General features: G+C 44.1%; 1 protein-coding gene across 2 annotated transcripts in view; it reads right to left on the bottom strand.

Annotated features, from left to right (window-relative positions):
- The window catches only part of ROBO1 (roundabout guidance receptor 1), a 1,398,228-nt gene that overhangs the window by 1,165,373 nt on the left and 215,895 nt on the right, over positions 1-16,960 (bottom strand). Inside the window, exon 1 of one of the 2 annotated variants that reach the window (XM_068270496.1) lies at positions 8,428-8,448. The exons of the other annotated variant lie outside the window; for it this stretch is intronic. The gene's annotated coding sequence lies outside the window, so the exon portion shown is untranslated. Of the gene's footprint in view, positions 1-8,427; positions 8,449-16,960 lie in introns of those variants that run through there. 2 annotated transcript variants of the gene reach the window in all.

The raw sequence follows: 16,960 nt of genomic DNA, 5'->3' as shown, positions 1-16,960 counted from the left end.
ACCCAGTTTATCTAACCTTTCTTGGTAAGCGAGACCTTCCATCCCACGTATCAATTTTGTTGCTCGTCTCTGCACCTGCTCTAAAACTGCAATATCTTTTTTGTAATGTGGTGCCCAGAACTGAATTCCATATTCCAGATGTGGCCTTATTAGAGAGTTAAACAGGGGCAATATTATGCTAGCATCTCGAGTTTTTATTTCCCTTTTAATGCATCCCAAAATTTTGTTCGCTTTAGCTGCAGCGGCTTGGCATTGAGTACGATTATTTAACTTGTTGTCGATGAGTACTCCTAAGTCCTTCTCCAAGTTTGATGTTCCCAACTGTATCCCATTTATTTTGTATGGTGCTAGACCATTGGTACGACCAAAATGCATGACTTTACATTTGTCAACATTGAATTTCATCTGCCATGTATGTGCCCATATAGCCATCCTATCCAGATCCTGTTGCAATATGACACTATCTTCCTGAGAGTTGATGATTCTGCACAATTTTGTATCATCTGCAAAAATAGCAACATTGCTCACTACTGCATCTACTAGGTCATTAATAAATACATTGAAGAGCACTGGACCCAGTACAGACCCCTGTGGGACCCCACTGCTAACAGTCTCCCATTTTGAGTACGATCCATTGACCACAACTCTTTGTTTTCTGTCCATTAGCCAGTTCCCTATCCATGCACACAAACTCTTCCCCAGTCCTTGCATCCTCAACTTTTGCACCAGACTTCTGTGGGGAACAGTGTCGAAGGCCTTTGCAAAGTCCAAGTATATCACATCTACAGCATTCCCAATATCCATATTAGCATTCACTACCTCATAAAAGCTGAGCATGTTAGTCACACAGGACCTGTCTTTAGTAAACCCATGTTGATGCTGAGAAATAAGATTATTTTCTACTATGAAGTCATGTATAGTATCTCTTAGTAACCCCTCAAATAGTTTGCATACAACTGATGTTAAGCTTACAGGTCTATAATTTCCTGGATCAGATTTTTTGCCCTTCTTAAATAATGGGAAAACGTGGGCTGTACGCCAATCCACTGGGACTCTGCTAGTTGCAAGAGAGTCACAAAAGATAAGATAAAGGGGCTTAGCTATAACTGAACTTCATTCTCTTAGGACCCGAGGATGCATGCCATCCGGGCCAGGTGCCTTGTCTATTTTTAATTTATTTAGTCTTGCCTTTACTTCTTCCTGCGTTAAGTATTTAATATTACAGTTAGAAGATTGAGACTCTTCTGCCTCTGTAATTTGCAACAGTGCTGTTTCCTTTGTGAAGACAGAAGCAAAGAAAGCATTTAATAACTCTGCCTTACCTTGGTCATCCACCATTGAGTTCCCACCCTCATCCTTTAGGATTCCTATACAGTCAACCTTTCTTTTTTTAGAGTTGATGTACTTGTAAAACTTTTTTGGGTTAGATTTGATATCCCTAGCGATTTGATTTTCAGCTTTGATCTTTGCCAGCCTAATTTCTTTTTTACAATTTTTATTGCACTCCTTATAATTGCTTAGTGCAGCCTCAGTCCCCTCCTGTTTTAGGACCTTATAGGCATTATTTTTCCTCTTCATTTTATCCCTAACCTTTCTATTCATCCATAGAGGCCTTTTTTTATTCCTAGACATTTTGTTTGCATATGGGATATACATACTACAATATTGATTGAGAATATGTTTAAAAGCTTGCCATTTCCCTTCAGTGTCCTTCCCTTGTAGTACATTATCCCAGTTCACCAAACTTAGTGCCTGCCTAATTTGATTAAACTTTGCTTTTCTAAAATTCATAGTTTTAGTGACCCCGCTGCCCCGTGGCCTATCAGTCACCAGATCAAACGTTATCATGTTGTGATCACTATTTCCCAAATGTTCTTGAACCTGCACATTTGATACATTATCTGGTCTATTAGAAATGATCAGATCCAGTAATGCATTCCCCCTAGTTGGTTCCGTTACCATTTGAGTCAAGTAATTGTCCTGTAGTGCTGCCAGAAATCTGCTGCTTTTACCAGAATGGGTTTCCTCAATACCCCAGTCAATGTCTGGAAAGTTGAAGTCGCCCATAATTATGACCTCATTTTTACTTGCAGCTTTTTCAATCTGCTGTAGTAATCGCAGTTCTGCATCTTCATTAATAAGAGGTGATCTGTAGCATACCCCAATAAGCAATTGGCAACTTTTATTTCCACCATGAATATTTACCCAAACGGACTCCACATCTTCGCAATCTTCCTCCATCTCATCGTTGAGGACAGCTGTAAAAGAATTCTTAACAAAGAGACAAACCCCTCCACCTTTTTTCCGTGTTCTATCCCTCCTAAACACATTGTATCCTTTTAAATTAGCTATCCAGTCATGGCTTTCATCCATCCATGTCTCGGTTATTCCCACAATGTCATAGCCTTTGTCATTCAGAATGAACTCTAGTTCGTCTATTTTATTTGCAAGGCTCCGAGCATTGGTTACCATGCACTTTATATTTTTACCAACACATTTACCAATTTTGTTTACACGAAATGGGGTTCGGGGTAAGCCGCCGGAGGGTGCCGCTCAGGCCCTGCTGGGCCGATTTGTTTAATTTTTTTTTTGCTGGACGCAGCTAGCACTTTGCTAGCTGCGCCAGCACACTGATCGCCGCCGCCCCGCGCACGATCGCCGCTATCCGCCGCGCCGCACGCCCCCCCCCCCAGACCCCGTGCGCTGCATGGCCAATCAGTGCCAGGCAGCGCCGAGGGGTGGCCCGGGACTCCCAATGACGTCCCGACATCAGTGACGTTGGTGACGTCATCCCGCCCCGTCGCCATGGAGGGTTAACGTCTGGTAACGTTTCTGTGCACAAGGAGCGCACAAAAATGTTTCCGGTAATTATGTTGACGAGATAGTGCATATTGCACAATTAGATTGACCCACATTCCCTATGCAATGTGAGCTCTACTATGTTAACATGCATTAGCTACTTGCATAGCGTGTGCTACTCCAAAAACAGTTATGTTACCTAAGCAATGTGGAACGCTCTATTTTTGCAACGCGCTCTACCTTGTCAGAGTGATAAACAATAGAATTGCCATTTTTTCCCTGAATAAGGCAACTTTACTGGACTTTTCTGAATATGCCCCATCTTTCCTAACACAAATACCCTTATAGGTGTGCCACACTCTATTGTAGTCCTGGTGTGCAAAAGGAGTAACAAGGGATCCAGCTCTTATTAGCAAATTAGTCATGCAGCAAGAGGTAATTGGTATTACAGCTGCATGAGCACTCCAATAAATATATTGGCACTATTTACACTGCCTTAGGGCTGGTGCACAACAAGAGTGGTTCTGAGCATTTTTAAAATGCTTGTGCTTTGAAAAGCGCTTGGATAATGCATTTCAATGGGATGGTGCACCCCAGAGCAATTTGTTTTTTCCCCAAACGCAAACTCGGGTCCTGTAGCATTTTTGCTGATTTCTGAGGTGATTCACCCTTAATGTCAAGTAGAGGAAAGTGGAAATTTGATCTGAAAAGCGCTAGATCAGAGGGATTTTCTAAGTGTTTTTGTTACCGAAGCTGTTCAGTTACAGCTCTACTGTAATAAAAAATAAAAAATGCTACACCAAAATGCACCAAAAATCCCTAGGCACATGCCTAGAATCGCCTAGAAAAATCACTTCAAAAAGCGCTGAGTGTTTGTGATTACGCTAGCGCTTTTTGTGTGCACTGGCCCTTTGCCAGGTGTTTTTTATGAGCAGTGGAGAGATGGGTGTCCTCTTTAGTTTATATGGAATGAAACTTGATGTCTCTCTCTTCCTCCCTCCCCGTGTGCCTGCTGTGTATTTCTCTCTATACACAGTCCCCTTCTGTATAAAATACTTAAAAATGAAGCAGACTGCTCAGAATCATGCACTTTACATTGCAGTCTCTAGTAACACTCCACTTAACAATAGCTGAGGCCAGGTAATAAATCCTCACACACTTTACAATTGTTAGCACTTGCAATTCTCTGTGTGAGTTACCTTATTTTTCGGACTATAAGAACGCTTCGGGCCATAAGACACACCTAGGTTTAGAGGACAAAAACCAGGGGAAAAGATATATACTAAACCTGGTGAATCCATGGTGAAGGGGCATCTTGTGGATTATGCCCCCTTGTACCTCGTGTCTCCCTATGTCCTCCTCTGTCCCCCTGTGTCTCCCATGTGTCCACCTCTGTCCTCTTTGTGTCCTCCTCTATGCCTCTTTGTGTCCCCCTGTGTCCTCCACTTGTCCCCTGTGTCCTCTTCTGCATGGGCACAGTATAGGGAGTCCCCAACATTGCGGCCGGTTGGAGGTTCGTATTGGCAGGTGTTCACAAGTCAGGAACTCCCTGCATTTGGACTATAAGACGCAGTGACTTTTTCCCCCCACTTTTGGGGTAGAAAAAGTGAGTCTTATAGTCTAAAAATACAGTAACATTCTGGCCCACATGCAATTCACTTTTTCACCTGAGTTTTCTTCTAGGTGATAATTTTAAACTTGTCATTAAAATGCCTTTTAATGGGGCACTATGGCAAAAAATTGTAAAATTTAAAGTATGTGTGTAACGATCGGTGTCAGCACGCAGAGAGAATCCGATTATTGGTGATCTGCAGTATCACCAAGAATGCAGATATATACCTGATTATTGATGATCTGCAGAATCACTGATAATACAGCTATATTGCTAACCTCTGGACACCTATATAGTGTGAGTGTTTGGTGCAACAGTAATAACTTTGAGTGAGGACCACCCGAGGAGCAGGTGGTCCTTGGCAGTATGAGAAATACCTCCCTTTTGGGCATCACAAGCAGGTCTGGAGAATAACACAAATGATAATACAGTTCCCTAGTCTTGGGTGCGAGGTCCGTGGTCTCAGCACCTTGGAACTAGTCTGGAGTATAACACAAATAATAATACAGTTCCCTAGTCTTGGGTGCAAGGTCCGTGGTCTCAGCACCCTGGAACTAGTCTGGAGAATAACACAAATGATAATACAGTTCCCTAGTCTTGGGTGCGAGGTCCGTGGTCTCAGCACCCTGGAACTAGTCTGGAGAATAACACAAATGATAATACAGTTCCCTAGTCTTAGGTGCGAGGTTCGTGGTCTCAGCACCCTGGAACTAGTCTGGAGTATAACACAAATATAAACAGAAGTAATCTGGCTCAGTGTGAATTCCCAGGTCCTCCTGGTTCAAACACACTGTAGGATCTGACTATGGTCTGAATGCTTCCACGTAAGTGTTCGCAATGGCAGACAACCAGCAACTGACAAGCAAGCTGTATATATAGTTGCAGGACTCTGCCGCCCCGCCCGAGCCACTCAGCTAATCAGGAGTCCAGCAGGAATCAGCTGATCGTCTGGATCAGCTGATACCTCTGCTGCTGGTATAAAGGTCCTGACTCCTGGTGCGCGCGCGCGTAGCTCTCCATCCATCTGTGTGAACTAACAGACCCAGCCACACCAGACGCATGCTGCCGCGTGCAAACCGCCCGCCGCGTTGGACGCGGAAACAGCCGCCTTACTGCCAGTACATGCGGCGGCTTTTCCGCGATCTCTCACAGTACACCCCCCCCCCGAGGAGTGGACTCCGGACACTTCCCAACCGGGTTCCCCCGAATGTGGGTCTAGAATCTTCTTGGTCTCACATTCCGATTGATCTTTTACCATCACAGGGAGGGAGGGAGGGGAATCCATGTGCAACGCCGGCTTCAATAGAGACACATGGAGTGATCTTACACCTCCCATAGTGGCTGAGAGATCGACAGCATATGTGACAAAATTAACTCTCCTGGTCACTGGGAATGGTCCTATGAATGTAGGACCCAATTTGGTTGACAATCGCTTCAGGGCCCCATGCCGAGAGGATACGTACACCATGTCCCCTGGAGAAAACTCCTACTCTACAGACTTCCTCCTACTAGTCTGACCTTTCTGAGTCCGGGGTTTCCCTGGCCCTAGTAAATGTTGCAATGTACCCGGTGAGGTCTGACGAGAAGTTTTACCCTCTAGAATGTCTCGCTGGCAAGAGCCCAGATTAGGTATCCAGTCCTTCACCATCTCTGCAGGTGCCCTGACCACCTTTCGAGGTAGGCCGGTCTCAGGCTCGGAACTTTTAACTAAAGTTTCTGCTTTGACCTGCTCTGCCACCCCTCCCACCCTTATCTTGATAGCACAAACTGCCACTCTCTCCAAGCAATTCTGATGGCAATAGGCTGACCATTCCAGTAAGTGACCTGAAGCCCAGTCAATCTGTAAGGAGTGGAGTTGCAACCAAGGCATACCAAGAACAATGGTGGAGGTTGTCATGGGCATAACCAGGAACTGTAATCTCTCTTCATGCAACGCCCCTATACAACATGACAACAAAGGGGTTTGAAGAAGAGATTGACTACTCTGCAAAGGAGAGTCATCCACTGCAGTGACCAGAATCTGTCAGTCAAGTGGGGACAAAGGTATCCCCAATTTTTTAACAAAATCGTAATCAATGAGGTTTGCCGCAGAACCGGAGTCCACAATGGCTTCTGCGGAACTAGTCTGACCCTCCCATGTAATAGAGCAGGGAAGGAGCAGACGATCATTGTTTAAAGGAAACGACTGCTCGCCTATGCTGTTGACCAACCCCAGACGGCAGCATTCTCCGGGCCCCTTAGCACCATAAAGATTGCGTTTTCTTGGCCCTCTGACTCTTTTTCACCTGACTCAACCCTGAATACCCAATTTGCATCGGTTCGTCTGCGGGTGATGGAGATCGAGATGAGTCGTGTAAGACAGACCTTCTAGCATTCCTACCACGAACCTGTCTCTGGTAGCGCAAATGGCGATCTATCTGTATGGCCAACGAAATTGCCTCGTTTACAGATTTGGGCTCAGGATGTCCAATCATCACATTATAAACTGCATCCGACAACCCTGCCAAAAAACAGTCCAACAGTGCAAATGAGCCCCATCTCGTAGAAACTGCCCACTTCCTGAACTCGGCTGCGTAATTTTTAACCGGATCCTTGCCTTGCCGCAACGTCTTGAGCTTCCGCTCAGCGGTAGAGGCAATGTCCGGATCATCGTAAATTATAGCCATGGCTTTAAAAAATGCCTCAACCGAGGCCAAAGACCCATCTCCTGGCTGGAGATTATATGCCCAGGTCTGGGAATCCCCTGACAACAGAGTCTTAATAAACGTAATTCTCTGTGCCACGGTTCCAGATGAATTAGGCCTCAACTTAAAGTGTGATAACACTCTATTCCTAAAGTTCTGAAAGTCAGATCTGTGACCAGAAAACCTTTCGGGTACAGGCATACGTATGTCTGTGCTAGGAGGAGATCACACTGAGTTTTTAGCTGATTGAAGTTCCTGAATAGCCCCAAATAGCTGGCTGATCTGGGTCTGTTGGTTCAAAGTTACCCCGGAAAGATTGTTTACCGCGGTGGTCAGGATTTCAACATGCCTATACAGTGCGTCCATTTGGTTTGGGTCTGCCATTCTGTAACGATCGGTGTCAGCACGCAGAGAGAATCTGATTATTGGTGATCTGCAGTATCACCAAGAATGCAGATATATACCTGATTATTGATGATCTGCAGAATCACCGATAATACAGCTATATTGCTAACCTCTGGACACCTATATAGTATGAGTGTTTGGTGCAACAGTAATAACTTTGAGTGAGGACCACCCGAGGAGCAGGTGGTCCTTGGCAGTATGAGAAATACCTCCCTTTAGAAGTGCAGAGATCTTGCAGCAGCCTGAGACATCCAAGGGGCGGAGTCCCAGGCTGAGTAGCAAGAAGACCCAGTGGCTAGTGACTCCTGGAAGATGGGCGTTACAAGCAGGTCTGGAGAATAACACAAATGATAATACAGTTCCCTAGTCTTGGGTGCGAGGTCCGTGGTCTCAGCACCCTGGAACTAGTCTGGAGTATAACACAAATATAAACAGAAGTAATCTGGCTCAGTGTGAATTCCCAGGTCCTCCTGGTTCAAACACACTGTAGGATCTGACTATGGTCTGAATGCTTCCACGTAAGTGTTCGCAATGGCAGACAACCAGCAACTAACAAGCAAGCTGTATATATAGTTGCAGGACTCTGCCGCCCCGCCCGAGCCACTCAGCCAATCAAGAGTCCAGCAGGAATCAGCTGATCGTCCGGATCAGCTGATACCTCTGCTGCTGGTATATAGGTCGTGACTTCTGGCGCTCGCGCGCGTAGCTCTCCATCCATCTGTGTGAACTAACAGACCCAGCCACACCAGACGCATGCTGCCGCATGCAAACCGCCCCATTGGACGTGGAAACAGCCGCTTTACTGCCAGTACATGAGGCGGCTTTTCCGCGATCTCTCACAATGTGCAAACAAACAAATAAGAAGTATGTTTTTTTTAGAGTAAAACGAGCCATTAATTAATTTTCTCCTATGTTGCTGTCACTTACAGTAGGTAGTAGAAATCTGATAGAAGCAACAGGTTTTGGACTAGTCCATCTCTAGTCTTCATGGGGGGATTCTCAGGGATTTATTTATTTTCAAAAGCACTTAGTGAATGGCAGTTGCTCTGTCCAACTGCCAAGAAACTGTGTAGTGAGCAGGGAAGCTGGCCAGCATCTTTGCATAAATCCTTTTTGGGAATATCTTTATAAAGATCAAAAGCCTTGCTGAGAATCCCCTATGAAGATATGGACTTGTCCAAAACCTATCACTTCTGTCAGATTTCTACTACCTACTGTAAGTGACAGCAACATAGGAGAAAAGTCCCATTATATGCTGGAACAAACGTACTTCTTATTTGTTTATGTTTGCACATATTTTAAATGTTACAATTTTTCGCCATAGTGCCCCTTTAAGCCACTAGAAAGCAAGACAATACTCAATATAATTTTGATAGTACTTTTTCACCTACTTTATGGTACTTTTTTTGTTGAAATGTGCTGGAAAGTTATTTTAAATCGAAGATGAAAATAGATCTCCTAAGAGAAAACTCAGATGAAAAAGTGAATTGCATATGGCCCTCTCTTTAAGTTTAGTATTTGGTCGTAAATTTAAGGATTCAGTTGTCAACTTTAGGAATCACTCCTTAACTTAAAGAGAACCCGAGGTGTGTCTAAAGAATGTTATCTGCATACAGAGGCTGGATCTGCCTATACAGCCCAGCCTCTGTTGCTATCCCAAACCCCACTAAGGTCCCCCTGCACTCTGCAATCCCTTATAAATCACAGCCATGCTGTGAGGCTGTGTTTACATCTGTAGTGTCAGTCTCAGCTGCTCCCCCGCCTCCTGCATAGCTCCGGTCCCTGCCCCCGTCCCTTCCCTCCAATCAGCAGGGAGGGAAGGGATGCAGGCGGGGACTGGAGTTCTGCAGGAGGCGGGGAGAGCAGCAGACTGACACTATAGAGATAAACACAGCCAGCTCTGACAAGCTGTTTGTCAGCAGCGTTGCTGTGATTTATGAGCGATTGCAGAGTGCAGGGGGACCTTAGGGGGGTTTGGGATAGCAACAGAGGCTGGGCTGTATAGGCAGATCCAGCCTCTGTATGCAGATAATATTCTTCAAACCCAGCTCGGGTTCTCTTTAAGGAGAGAATCCTTATTTATAAGGTTTGCTTCAAGTGAACCTCCAGACTAAAAATCTACTCAGCAGCACTGAAAAGGCTTGGTGTTTAATAGTTCCACAGCATCAGAACTTTGTTTTTCTTACCAAAACCTCAAATTTAGCTGCACAGAAGCTAAACTCCGCCCCATCAACAAGAACTGCCTGGGCATTTTTCCCCTTATGCTGTGCAAAGCATGATAGGATTTCTGATGTTGTTGTTCTTGTTGCTTAGCAACTGGGAGGGGTGATCAGGACACAGGACAGTTGGAACTGTGTCTCATGCTCCCTGTCACCTCATTTCAACCAAAAAGATGGCTGCCCTTATGAAATCACAAACATTTGCCTTTTCTTTTAAAACAGGGGGGGGGGGGGGGTAAGAGATTATGTTGATTAGTTAATTATCTATTTTAATTAACATAACTAATGCAACTTAATGACAGTATGTTTGTTTAGTCTGCAGTTCCTCTTTAATGCTGGGTACACACGTTGCGATTTCCCACTCGATCCGCGGGATCGATCGATTATTTCTGACATGTTCGATTGGGTTTCGATCGATACAGCCATCGATTTTGCATGTTAAGTATGCAAAATCGACGGCTGTATCGATTGAAACCCGATCGAACATGTCGGAAATAATCGATCGATCCCAATTTATCCCGCGGATCGAGCAGGAAATCGCAACGTGTGTACCCAGCATAAGGTACATTGCTTAGTGAACACTGCATGATTTATCATTATGGTGATAACAGTGAAAACAGCGTAGAATCGTTATTAACGACAGGGGATAAGCTTAGTGAGTTGTGGCCATTGTCTAGTAGTCCACAACTACCAAAATTTACTGGAGAAGAAAAGGTTGTTTGTCTTTTAAGCAGATTATGAGCAATGAAGGAAAGCTGTATCAAAAATAATTACAATAACTCATATAAGCAGGAGGATAAATTTGGGGCATCCTAAAGTCCTGCTTTTAACATAAAAAGTTACTTAAATAAAAATATATAAAACAAAACAAAAAACAAAAAACTGATTATAATAAACAACTATTGTGTACTGTAATTAGTGCAAAATTTAAGCCTGCATTATATTTTGTTTTCAATGCACAGAGACAGTGCATTAGCCTCCATTTATTGTCTCCTAGTTGGAATCATCAATCCAGTCAGTATCAAGCCTATTTAAAAAAAACATTAGCCCAGACGCATTCATCCCCAGGTACATGTTGTGCCTCTAACATTCCACTCTTTGAATTGTGCCTCTTTCAGGTGCTTACTGCTAAAGTAAATGAAAGAATTGCAATGTGCAACAATATGAACTGGTATGACATTTAATTAACTTGGGTTTTTTTCAGCTTGAAACCTGAAATAAGCTGCATGTTGCAGGCAGCACTGAACAAGATGTACAACAATTCACAAAAGAAAAGTAACACAGACAAACAGCCACCTTTAAAGAATTATCTTCATAGCTAAAGGATGCATTTGCTGCCTTTGATCGAGAGGGAAAAGCAGATTTAAAGAGAACCTGTACTGAGTAAAAATATTTAAAATAAACACATGAGGTAACTTCAAATGAACATTGCATAGTTACCTTGCCATCAGTTCCTCTCAGAAGCTCACCATTTTCTTCTGACAATAATCCCATCCAGTTCTGACAATATTTTGTCAGATCTGAAATATATCAGTTGCTGTCAGTAAAATATCAGTTGCTGTCAGTTATAGCTGAGAGGAAAACGGATGTACCAGGTAATGTCCATGTTTCCCTATGGCTCAAGTGGGCGATGTTACAGTTTAACTGTGTGCTGACTAGAAAGCTGTTATGGGTAATGGCTATTTTCAAAATGGAGGACGGAAAATTCCCTTGATCATAGTGAACAAATAGGACGCGGGACAGGAGAAAGACACTGAGGAGTAGACTACATGGAAGGTAAGTATGACTTGTGTATGCTTATTTTGACTTTTATTTTCAGTACAGGTTTTCTTGAAGCCATCATGGCGCAGTCAGCAGGAGACAACGAGCTTTGACGCAGAGCTCCTGGATGAAGATATTGTTCTTTATGTGGCCTACTAGACTAACCAGACAAACTGTATTTAAGTGAACCTGAACTCTTGCACAGGACAGAAGGAAACAGAGAAATGCACCCTGTATGTATTTAGAGAGTTTAGCTTGTCTAATTCCCCCTCGTATGTGCCTAATCACAAATGTAATTTGATCTCTCAGGCCCGATGCACACCAAAAACCGCTAGCAGATCCGCAAAATGCTAGCAGATTTTGAAACGCTTTTTGTTATTTTTCTATGGCGTTTTGCTAGCGTTTTGCGGATTGCTGCTGCGGTTTTCAGTATAGTAGATTTCATGTATTGTTACAGTAAAGCTGTTACTGAACAGCTACTGTAACAAAAAACGCCTGGCAAACCGCTCTGAAGTGCCGTTTTTCAGAGCGGTTTGTGGTTTTCCTATACTTAACATTGAGGCAGAAACACATCCGCAATCCAAAATCTGCAGCAGCCCGGGTGTATGCGTTTCTGCAAAACGCCTCCCGCTCTGGTGTGCACCAGCCCATTGAAATACATTACCCTAGCGGATCCGCACCCGCAAGCAGATCGCAAACCGCAGCGGAAACGCTCCGGTGTGCACTAGGCCTCAGTGTCAACTAGAGAGGCTAATTCGAAAGCACAGGATGTTAACAATAGGTCTGCTTCCATGAAAGCAGGAAGTAGATACAAATCCTGCAATAAATCTGCAGTGCATCAGCTGTAACAAAGAAATGTTTTTCTTTAAAGAGTATTATGCTGTTGCGCATCTTTCAGAGCAGAGGGGAAGTTCTGAGTTCAGGTCTGCTTTAAAGCAGAGTTTTGTACCTAACTGGCATTGCAAATTGTAACCTCGTATTATGCCATTGCAAAGTCAATGCAAGTCTATGGTGAAGCAGTCAAGTGTAAACAACAGTGCGCAGTGCGGCGTGGCGTGCATGGACAGACTGGTAGAAATCCCAGTGACGTAGTTCCTGTCCAGCAGGAAGTCACTGAGGGAGGGGCGGGCCTATGCATATTACCCTGTCTGTGCTGTCTGCTGCAGGGTAATGTGAAAAGAACTTTGGTGCAGTGCAGTTCTGCTGAGGCAGGCTCTCCCGCAATGAGAAAATCACACCCCACATGTGTACAACTGGCCTTAATCTGCACACACAAGAAAAAACATCTTGCCAACCTCTTAAAGAGGAACTCCAGAGAAAATAATGAAATAAAAAATATGCTTCATTTTTACTATAATTATGTATAAATAATTTAGTCAGTGTTTGCCCATTGTAAAATCTTTCCTCTCCCTGATTTACATTCTGACATTTATCATGGTGACATTTTTACTGCTGGCAGGTAATGTCGGGGGAAGTAGCTGCTGCTTGCTTTTTTGGCAGTTGGAAACAGCTGTTATTTCCCAAAATGCAACAAGGCTCCCACAGTGTGATGTCAGAACCATGGTCTTGACATCACACTGTGGGAGGGGTTTCACCACAATATCAGCCATACAGAGCCCCCTGATGATCCGTTCGTGAAAAGGAAAAGATTTCTCATGGGAAAGGGGGTATCAGCTACTGATTGGGATGAAGTTCAATTCTTGGTTACGATTTTTTCTCTTTAAATTACTGCAGGCATTAAGCAAATAAGGCTTCCTGGACACAGAAACACAAACAATAGACCACTGATATTAAAGAGGAACTTCAACTTAGGATTGAACTTCATATCAATCAGTAGCCGATACCCCCTTTCCCATAAGAAATCTTTACCTTTTCGTGAATAGATCCTCAGGAGTGTCTGTGTGGCTGATTTTGTGGTGAAACCCCTCCCACAGTGTGATGTCAGGGCCGTGGCTCTGACAGTTTGCTGTCTGTGAACCTCACGCTCACTTGTCACCTTACAGCATGCAGATGTACGTGTCTTACGAGCAATGCAATGGTTATCACTCTGGCCAGAGGGGGAGGCTGTAACTCTAACGTTAAGCCTCTGTAAGTAACAGCGCAATCCGTAGCTCATGTTCAAAGAACAAAAAGGTAAATAAGCTAAAAAAAAAATTTCAAGCTAGATGGTGCCATGGCACTACACTGCATGGGGCAGAAGTGCATGTGCCATCTCTCTGGATGTTTCATGCACCCCATCCCATCACATGCATGCAAGCCTTCCCACAACACTGCTGTCAATCATAGCGTTGCAGTAGGGGGCATGTCCGCGATGTACGAACAAATTCACATACAGCCGACGGCTTGGAAATGATTATGAAAAATTAAAGGAAATTGCTCCCCTCCACCCCCCACCAAAAAAGTAGAGGTTCACTTTAAAGAGGAACTCCAGTAAACATTTTACTGTTGGCAGGTGATGTAGCTGTTGAATGGTTTTTGGCAGCTGGAAACAGCTGTAAACAGCTATTTTCCACAATGTAACAGGGTTCACAGACCGGAAACTGCCAAAAGTTTGAACTTTTCTTGTGGGAGGGGTTTCTTGTGGGAGGGGTTTCACCACAATATCAGTCATGCAGCGCCCCCTGATGGTCTGTTTGTGAAAAGGAATAGATTTTGCATGTAAAAGGGGGTATCAGCCACTGTTCGGGATAAAGTTCAATTTTTGGTCGGAGTCTCTCTTTAACCTCCTTAGCGGTAACCCCGTGTGTGACACGTAGTAAGCCGCCGGAGGGTGCCGCTCAGGCCCTGCTGGGCCGATTTAAATAATTTTTTTTGCTGGACGCAGCTAGCACTTTGCTAGCTGCGCCAGCACCCCGATCGCCGCCGCCGCCGCGCGCCCGATCGCCGCTATTAGTTGCGGCACGCGGCCCCCCCCCAAGACCCCGTGCGCTGCCTGGCCAATCAGTGCCAGGCAGCGCCGAGGGGTAGATCTGGAGTCCCAATGACGTCCCGACGTCGCTGACGTCAGTGACGTCATCCCGCCCCGTCGCCATGGCGACGGGGGAAGCCCTCCAGGAAATCCCGTTCTTTGAACAGGATTTCCTGATCGCCTATCGCCGGAGGCGATCGGCGGGGCTGGGGGGGATGCCGCTGAGCAGCGGCTATCATGTAGCGAGCCCCAGGCTCCCTACATGATTTAAAAAAATTTTTTTTAAAAACTGCTGCGCTGCCCCCTGGCGGAATGTTTCATACCGCCAGGGGGGTTAAAGAGGAACTCGAGTGAAAATAATGCAATAAAAAAAGTGCTTATTTTTTACAATAATTATGTATAAATGATTTAGTCAGTGTTTGCTCATTGTGAAATCTTTATTCTCCCTGATTTACTTTCTGACATTTATCACATGGTGAGGTTTTCACTGCTGGCAGCCGCAGGTGATGTCACTGGAAGGAGATGCTGCTTGCATTTTTGTTATCTGGAAACAGCTGTTATTTCCCACAATGCAACAAGGCTCCCACAGAGTGATGTCAGGACCTCAGTGCTATGAGGCACTGACATCACACTGTGGGAGGGGTTTCACCACAAAATCAGCCATACAGAACCCCCTGATGATCCGTTTGTGAAAAGGAATAGATTTCTCATGGGAAAGGGGGTATCAGCTACCGATTAGGATGATGGTTACGGTTTCTCTTTAAATGAATTAAAAACACATTTAGGCTATCTATACTTTGTCATCTGCAGCTTCTTGAATTCGAATTAAAACCTCACAATTGACTCCTTGTTTGTACTTGTTTTATAGGTTATTTTATGTGCAATCTCCTCCTAATATACTTCTTGTTTGTTTGTGACCTTGCATGTACTTGTTCCTCCCAACCCCCAAAAAGTAGAGGTTTGCGTTGAATAAATGATAACATATTTAAGCTATCTATACTTTATATACATGTATGTCATCTGACACTTCTTGCATTCTAATTACAACTTCATAATTGACTCCTTGATTTTACTTGTTTTAAAGGTTATTTTATGTGCAATCTCCTCCTAATATACCTCTTGTTTGTTTGTGTCCTACTGGTAGCAGTGTGTGGCTTCCTTTAATATGAGTCTTCCGAAGGTCCCCATAGATATTTGGATGTTTGATGGGTAAAAAGATGAACCACTGAAGGATTGTTTGTGTGCCAGAAACGTATCCATGCTTCTTGGCACACAGTACGAGCCGCAGGCATCCGGATTTGAGAATCATTTGCTTGGAAATTTTAAACTTGGCAGGCTTATTTTTATTTTTTATTTTTAATATTCAGGCAAACTGCATCCAATATATTTTATTAACTCTAAACAAGAACTCTAGCTTAATCTTAATTTTTTTGTCTCGATGCAATTGACGAAGCTGTTTGACGTCTCTAACTACAAGTCATTAAAGATATGAAAGTAGAAGTAAGTCAAACAAGAAAGCAGTTGAAAATGCAGCAAAAGAAAAACGCTCAAAATGGAAGCACACACAAAAAAACTTCAGTAAAGTTTCTGTGCGCAGAAAGTGCATGGCCATTTTATGGTTATTAAATGGTGGTGGTGGTGTAGACATCAGTGTGTGGTTATTGCCCTAGCCATCAATAATGGAGTTATGCTAAAGTGGACTTCTGGTGTAAGGCCTCTTTCACACCGAGACGTTGCGTTTTAGGGGACGTTAAGGTCGCATAACGTGCCCCTAACGCAACGCATGGTAGTGTTGAATTTGGACGTCAGATTGAGCCGCGTTATGAGGCTCTTGGTGCTATCCTGGGAAGTCCGGATCTTTTCAATGATTCGGATGATTCGAATCGGATCATTGAAAAGATCTGGATCTTTGAACCGAATCTTTGAATCATTTTACTAGGGAAGCAGGAAGCAGGGGTGCAGCAGAGTGAGAGGTGCAGGAAAATGAGGGCACATTGAGGGTGCTAATGGGGAAGGGAGAGATGCAACAGGAAGATTGTGCTTGTGCACAGAAGCTGCGGTTCCTGTTTCTTCCAGACATCCACTGTGAACCGAATCCTTCATTGTGATGATCCGGATGATTCGACTCACAAAAAAGATCCGGATCAAAGATCCGAATCGTTCATGATCTGGACAACACTACAGTGCAGTGAATATTAATTAGCCATGTGGCTAGGAACAATAGCGGCCTCTCCCCTTACTGAGCATGTGCAAACAGTCTAACGCAGCTAAAACCACCTATAACGCACAGTATGCTGCACTTTCATTGAACGTGCAGCGTTACACTGTAACGCAACGTGGGCACCATGAACTGCCCATTGATTTTTCATTACTGTGAGTTGGGCTGCGTTACAGGCTGCTCTAACATGCACCTGTAACGTCCCACTGTGAAAGCAGCCTAAAAAGGTAAAACACAATCCAGCACAGGCAGTAGAATGTTTCAACAGAATAGCAGGACGAAATGTCTAAAAATTACCACTTGTGCCCTAAAATCCAGGTTTTATTGGTTAGCCAAGCCCCCTTTCTGAAAAAA

Source organism: Hyperolius riggenbachi, chromosome 2 (genome assembly GCF_040937935.1).
Source record: "Hyperolius riggenbachi isolate aHypRig1 chromosome 2, aHypRig1.pri, whole genome shotgun sequence".
Lineage (NCBI taxonomy): Eukaryota > Metazoa > Chordata > Amphibia > Anura > Hyperoliidae > Hyperolius > Hyperolius riggenbachi.
Note: the sequence above shows the minus strand (reverse complement) of the source record. Positions and strands in the feature narration are given on the sequence as shown.